Genomic DNA, 6687 nt, shown 5'->3' with positions numbered 1-6687 from the left:
ATATTGACCACAGCTCTGAATACACAGAAAATGCTTGGCACTCAAGAACTGTTTTCTAATCTTGATACGACATATCAGTGCATTTTGTACCCATGACCAACTGGCTCTTTTGCCAAGAACTGATTGAAGTAGAATAGGCACGTGAGAAAATTTGAAGCCAAACGGTGAACGCCATGAGAAACCGCACCTGGCAGGTTTTGTCTTGGCTGTGGTTCTGGGAACAAGACAGACAGGCTTCAGAGACCCAGTGACCCCTTCAGGGACCAGTTGGGAACTTCCTCAGAGTTAGAGCCTCCAGCTGCAGAGACCACCAGGACCAAGCCTGGTATCTGTTCAGATCAGACGTATTGACTCCATATAGTGATGGGGGACGTTTCGCAGAAACCAGAGGATGCTGTTTGCCAAGAGGCTGGAAGAAAGCGTCCTTTGGAAGGTCCGGGCTCCCACTGAAGGCACCTGAGGCGGGTCTAAGGGAAGCCGTTCGGACTGGTTGCTGTTTCTCAGGTGCAGTGAGCAGAAGTCAGGGTTTGTCAGGATTTGGTGCCGTCTTCCTTCAGGCTGTTATAGCAAATGACCTCAGACTGGGGGTCTTTAAACAACAAGTGTTTATTACTCACGGGCCTGGATTCTGGGAACTTCAAGATCAAGGTGCTGGCAGCTCTGAGGTCTGGCGAGGGCCCGCTTCCCGGGTCCCAGCCAGCCATCGGCTTGTATCCTCACGTGGCGGACAGCAGAGAGTACCAGCTTGTGTCTTTTCTTGTAAGGACACTAAGCCCATGCCTGAGGGCTCCGTCCTCATGACCTAATTGCCCAAAGGCCATACCTCCTGATGCCATCACCTCGGGGGGTTAGAATCTCAACATACGAATTTAGGGGGAGTGTCAACACTGAGTCCCTAAGAAGTGCTGTCATGAGGACAGGGCGGCTTAGAAGCTGGGTGCCCCCGGCATTTCACAGCTACAGCAGAACCTCAGAGACGCAGTGGTGTCTGTGGCCCGTGCGGCTGCCCTTGTGCCTAGCCGCCCAGTCGGACTGACAGCAGGACTGCTTTTTTCACAGAACAAACTGATTTCCCTTCTTTCAGTCTTGACAAACGTTTACTCTTTCAGAGTTAGTGAGTTCTCCCTCAGAATTTGGCATGTTCGCATCTGCAGTTGTGGAAACTGCCAAGGGGCCAGGGTCCCGGGTCCCAGGTCTCTGAGCCCAGCCTTTGCTGGCATGTCACAGGGTAGGGAACGCTGGACTTTCTCACTCCCTGCGCTTCCACCAGGAGGTTGGCCCACATTGGCTTGTTGTTTATTTTTATTTATTTATTTTATTTGTTTTAATGGAGATACTGAGGATTCAACCCAGGGCCTCATGCATGCTGAGCACACACTCCACCACTGAGCTGCACCCTCCTACCCCAAGAACTGTTTTCATATTTTTTCCTACTCTGGCTCCAGAACAGTTTGCGGGATGGGCTCTCATTTAAATCCAATAAAATGAGAGTCCAGCAAATATTCTCAGAGAAGAGAGAAACCAGACTATCCAAGGAAACTCCACTTGAATTCCATTTTAAACTTATGTCATATTTATAAATAACATAAGTAATCACAGAGTTACTGAACACTCACTATGCAACGAGCATTGCTCTAAGCACTTTACAGGTATTTGTTCAATCCTCACAACTGCCCTATGAGGTAGGTGCTATTATTACTCCCACTTTACAGATGAGAAAACTGAGGTTCAGAAAGACACCAGGAGATAACGGGCAGAGCCGGGATGTGAGCGGCGGCAGTCTGGCTGGAGATCGTACCCTCGCTGGCTGTGCTGAACCACGCCTCTAAGCACTGCGGGATTCACTGCGACGCGCTCTAGGCTGCGGGGCAGCCCTGCTGACGTCTCGGGGGTCCTGCCCTCACGCTGGCCTCATTGTACCAGGCTGAAAACGGCCAGCGGCCTTTCCCAGACTGACAGAAGAGCCTTGCTTCCTCAAAGCCACGTGGCTCAAAGCTTCCGGGAGGGAGAGAAGCTTGTTGTTTATTTTTAAAATTGAATTGCTTGTATGTGTGTGTGAATGGTGGTGGTCATGAAAGCCCTTAACTGGGCTTGCCGTGAAAATGGGGCAGGAGTTGCTGATGGAGCCTCGAAGAACTGGCAGTTGGTATGAGGCCAGAGAGAAATTTTTGAAAGCATCTTTTGAACATCTGGCCATTTGTGAGGGCTGGGTAGGTTCTCGGGACAGGTTAGATTTCAGTTTGGAAATTTTGGAGATTCCATGCAGGGAAGTCCTCCTGAATCTCATTTCCTTGTGCTCTTGCAGGGACAATCCTTAGTTTGGATTGGAAAGGAAGATTTGCAGACCAGGGTCCGGAGGGAGGGGCTTCCACAGACCCAGGGCTTGCTCTCGGGCCAGGCTCTGGACCCCAGGAGAACACACTCTCTGGCCAAGCTGGCACCTCCTCTGGTGTTGAGGTCCAAGTAGTCTCAACTTATCAGGTGCAATGGGGCCTTTGGCACCTGTGGTGGGCTGTGCAGTACCTCAGACTGTTGCAGAAAAGTGAGCTACAGCTCGGTGTTATAGTTCAGTGTTACAGCTCAGTTGTGGCAGCAACCTGGATCCAGGCGAGAGACCAAGCAGCACTCAAGAGAGTTGGAGAACTCAGGTTTATTACGCCAGCGGGCCCAGAGGGGTTAACAGTCCAAGCTCTGGACCCCGTCTGTAGGTTTACACAGGCTTTTATAGGCTGCCAGTCTAGACTTTGCAACATTTTGTAACATCATATGCAAATAAGGTATAACAAACGTGACTAAGTAGGAACAAGCTTTGTAGAAATGGACCAATCAGGAGTAAGCTCCATGCAGATGAAGTGCTACAAATGGACCAATCTGGAGTTAGCTCAGGGAACAAATAGAATTTTAGGGGTAAGTTCCACTTTTCTAGAAATAAGCCATTTCAGAGGCAAAAAGTGAGATAGAGCCACTGGGCCAGGGAACTGGATGGTGCTGGCAGGAGAGTAGTGGCCCTGCCTGTGGGTCCTGATGGTCTCTTTTATGGGGCTTCCCACCTCAAAACTCAGGAAGAGAAAAGGCTACTTTAAGGTGACTTATTTTTGGCTAGGAAGAAAAGCGGAAAGGAGATGACAACAGTATAAATAAAGCAACTTGGGAATGATGTTGGAACTTTAGGATTTGTCCTTTATATCTCTTACCTTGCATATCTCCCCTGTCTGTGAATTGTGTTCCTAGAGAAGTGTTTGGCTTCATATTCCTGTTCATTGCTTTACTCTTGAGCTGTGTCTTCTCTGCTATTCAGCCCATCTGGTGAATTAACTTTAAACATGATTTTTATTCTTGCAAGTTCTTCCCTCCACACCCAGTCTGTTTTTCCCCAGGTGCCATGGTCTCTCAGCCCTCTATAAATATTATCTATAGTTATTTTAGCACGCCCTTCTGCTTTTTCAAAAGGCTCTCCATTTATAGATTGTCATCTGTCTTTCATGATGTTGGTTTTCCTCAAATGTTCGTGATTGTTGGTTATTAACAGACCTGAGCTGGAGAGTCCCCGATGACATGACACCTTACTCTCCACACTACAGGGGGTGGTATGGGAGGAACTCCTGCCTGAAGCAGAGACATCCCTGTGCTGCTGCACAGCTCAGAATGAGGCGTGAAGCACTCCTGGTGCATTTGCTTCATCTTTATGGCATGATGATGATAGTGTAATCTGATGTGTCAAAAAAAAGTGAATTTTTACTGTCTCTTCTGTTCTTAGCGTTCTGAGAAGTAAACAGGCATATATTCTGGGAATCAAAGAAGAACATAACAAAATATTAAGCATTATTTTCTTTTACAGAAACCACCAAGCAAAAAAGTTTTTTTTGGTTGTCATGTATGTATAATGAATTGATTTCTTTTAAATCATCTTTTAAATATTGCCTTCCCCCCCAAAACAAAGAATAACCAAGAGATTTTTTTTTAAGATCCTACATCTGGTAAACATTGTCTCATGATGGCTGAGACTTGATTACTTACAGAAAAAGAAATAATATTAGAACAGGTGTTCGATTAGTCGCTGAAATGTTGAGTAACAAAAATTCTAGCTTTCTTTTGCGTAATTAGAAAAAAATGGAATCCTGCTTTGAGCAGCGTGCTGTTAAATTAGAAATGAGTTGCATAAACCCCGGAATATGAATCTCATTGCCTTTATCAAACATTTAAGCGACGTTGCAGAGAAGACTGCAGACTACCTTCCATGAAGATCCCCTGGTAGGACAACATACTTGTTCACTTAACTCCATCCCAGCTATGGAATAAAAGCTCATCCCACAAGTCTGACGGACAACTCTGGGCACTTCCTGCATCCTCAGGACCCTGCGGTGGGGACCGAGAGGCGCGCTGCCCTTGGCTGCACATCAGTGATAGCTGGGAACACGCTGGGCTGTGATGCCCACCCAAGGGCGGTGAGACCAAGTTCGGTCAATGACACACTCTTTCAAGAATTTTAATTTCCAAGCAGAAGACCCACAAAGGACTGAAGGTTCAGAAGCAGAGTCACACAATCGCAGGGCCCCCAAGGAAATTCCTTCTGCTGAGGACTTGGGTCCTGCCTTGAGGGCATTTCAAGATTTTATGGCTCAGCATTTTCTTGGACCCTATGGATTGTTCAGTATAACTGCAATACGTTCCTTTGTTTTGAACAAAGTTTAGAGTTATTTCCTATTGCTTGTAAACATCGAAGACGCCTAGCTGCGGTGGAGGGAAGGGGCTAGTTTTGATTTTTCTCTTTTTTATTACTGATGATATGGTTCAGGCGAGGGGAACGCTCCCCTCAGGTCTCCACAGCTGGCGCTGATGCTCTGCTCTGAAGCCTGTCACTAGGTTGGCACACAGCCCAGGCTTCTCCCGCTGCGTCCAGCCCAGGGCGGGGCTCAGCAGGGGTGTGAGGCAAGCCGCCTCCTCTTGGGAGACTGCTCGGATGCAGGACTCCCCGAGCGGACTTGAGGACGTTGAGGACGGTGCTGCAGGCTAAGACTGTCACTCCACCTTCCTTCCAGTCTTCTCTGGCTTTTTAATCAGACCCAACTCCAGGTCTGGCCGCTCTCCCAGCCTCTTCCGGCTCCCTCCTCATTTTCTCTGACGGGCATTTCCTCAAATAAATGTCTTGCACTTTACTTAAGTCAATGCTTTTAGAGAAATAAAAGCCGGTATTAGTTTCATTAAAATTTTTTTTAATTAAAGAAAAAATTTAAAATTACATACATGTTATCATATTGTGTGTCTTCTGGAAAGTTGCTTTTTTGTTTACTATTGTGTTTAAAATTTCATCCATGGCTACAATTCATTATGAGATTTTCCATTAAATGGGTATGGATAAAAAAGAATTAAGCAAGAGTGGAACTCTAAAGATTAATTAAATCTACAAAAAAATTAAACCAAGAGAATTCTATAAATAAAACCTACAAAATAGAATTGGTATGGATAGTCCATTGAGAGATTAGAGTATTTTGCACTTACAAAGGTGAATGCACACATACGTGTCTTTTGAGCACCGGCACAAGCATTTGTGCAGAGGACGTACCTGAGGTTGAAATTGCTGTGTCCTTTAACTATGATCCTACTGCCAGTTGCTCATCATAGTGGTTGTAACAGTTTACACGCCGGTCAGGACTAGATTTCTCATTGCTTCACCTCACTGAAATACCTGGTATCATTAGATTCTTAAATGTGGTATAATCATAAAATGAAATATTACTTGGTAGTAAAAAAAAATGAAGTACTGATACAAACAACAACATGGATAAACCTTGAAAATATTATGCTAAGTGAAAGAAGGGATTCCTAAAAGATCGCATGTCTTGTATGATTCCATTTATATAAAATGTCCAGAAAAGGTAAAGTTACAGAGACAGAAAGCAGATCAGTGATTGACAGTTGGAGGGAAACTCTGATGGTGTTTTTCCTGGCAGGGGTGGAGGGTGAAGGGTGGTGGTAATTAGGTTTATTTATTTATTTAAGATGGAGGCCCTGGGAATTGAACCCAGGACTCGTGCATGCTAAGCATGTGCCCTATCACATGAGCTATACCCGTCCCCCTACAATTTTTGACTGCTTTTTGGAGATGGGGTAAAATTAGTGGTGACAGATTGCAACCCAAGTAGACTTGCAAACACCAGCATAGAGAAGGTGGCGCTGTTGTTGGCAGCACCGTGTGTCTGCAACAGCTGTGATCTCAGAGACTGTCAAAGCCTAGTGCTGTTGAGCCACAGAAACTCTGAGTGTCTTACAAAATGTGATGAGTAGATGGCTGCCTTCTTTCTGCCTGACGTACTGTGGTTAAAGTATTTTGTGAAAATTAAAGGTGAACCAAGACCATGAGTTGCTTTATAAATATTTAAAAGGACAGAAAGTCATTTCAGTGGTGTCAATATGGGATTTAAGGTTCAAAACTGCACATATAAGGCTTCCAACTACCACGTACGCCTCTTGCTTTTTCTGGATAGCACACCTGCTTGTCAGCAATGCTTTCTCATTCCCAGTAGAGAAATGATAGATACTTTTTCTACCATACAGTACCTGCTGTAAGAGATGCTAAATATAACACAAATCTGTAATTACTGATTATTTATGGGAGAAACAATGCTCTCAGTTATGGCTTTGGTGATACTGCTGTCTTCATTCATACCCACTGATTTTTTTCCTTAA

The sequence above is a fragment of the Vicugna pacos genome, chromosome 11 (assembly GCF_048564905.1).
Source record: "Vicugna pacos chromosome 11, VicPac4, whole genome shotgun sequence".
Classification (NCBI taxonomy): domain Eukaryota; kingdom Metazoa; phylum Chordata; class Mammalia; order Artiodactyla; family Camelidae; genus Vicugna; species Vicugna pacos.
The sequence above is the reverse complement of the archived record's forward strand: the minus strand, read 5'-3'. Positions refer to the sequence as shown.